This window comes from Ischnura elegans, chromosome 6 (assembly GCF_921293095.1).
Source record: "Ischnura elegans chromosome 6, ioIscEleg1.1, whole genome shotgun sequence".
NCBI classification, from domain to species: Eukaryota; Metazoa; Arthropoda; class Insecta; order Odonata; family Coenagrionidae; genus Ischnura; species Ischnura elegans.
The window spans coordinates 24,856,250-24,857,125 of record NC_060251.1 but is presented as its reverse complement, the minus strand read 5'-3'; positions in this window follow the sequence as shown (position 1 = coordinate 24,857,125).

Here is an 876-nt window from a genome sequence, read left to right as displayed (position 1 = left end):
CATACGCTTTTCCTATAACTATGCAGTTTGTCTTCCCGGATGATTCATTGAAAAGACCCAAATTGTTTGGCGTGCGTTTCGAACGCACGGGTAAACCAAGCTCTCCGCAAGCAGCCAGTTTACATTACAATAATTTTTGTGGGTGTTTTATGTGTGTGTTCCACATTTAGTAGAAAGTACAGGCCTTATGGAGAACAGTGATGTCAAACTACCACTCCGCTGGCACTTATCCTTTCAACGTATGCAAACACTCATTAGAGAGCGCCAAAATAGTTTAGTTAAAAAAATAATAGGATGGTTTCCTATTTTTTTAAATAGCCCAAATCGAAAGGTAATATCGATATCTATTTTTCGCGATTAAATGAAAAGTGAAAATTTTCAAGCGCGCGAAAACGTGACGGCTAAGTATGAATGCTGGGAAAAGCCCGTGTGACGTCATTGTGGTTTCGGCTTTCGCCGAGTGAGGCCACCTTGGTGCGAGGATATGAGCGCCGCTGGGACGTAGGCTGCTAGCAGGCAGCAGAGTACCCTGCTAGCAGATAGCGCTTGGCTTAAATAAGGATTATTAATACCTTATCAAACGAAGGAAACTTTCCGATCTTAGGCAATTTTAATAGGTGATTACTAAGATATATTTCCTTGAGCTTTGTGCCACATGCATGCTTTGGTAATCTCAGACGATGTAAAACTCCTGACTACTCGTATAGCATCTGGGTCCCTGTGACGTCACGTGGAGTGGTATCGCATGGGAGCCAATCTGGGCTTTTTCAAATGAGGTTAAAATTGACCATTAACATTCGTCTAAACTGGGATTTCTAATACCAAATAATTTGTATACTATGAATACACAATAATGGTGGGTAACGAATCGCAATC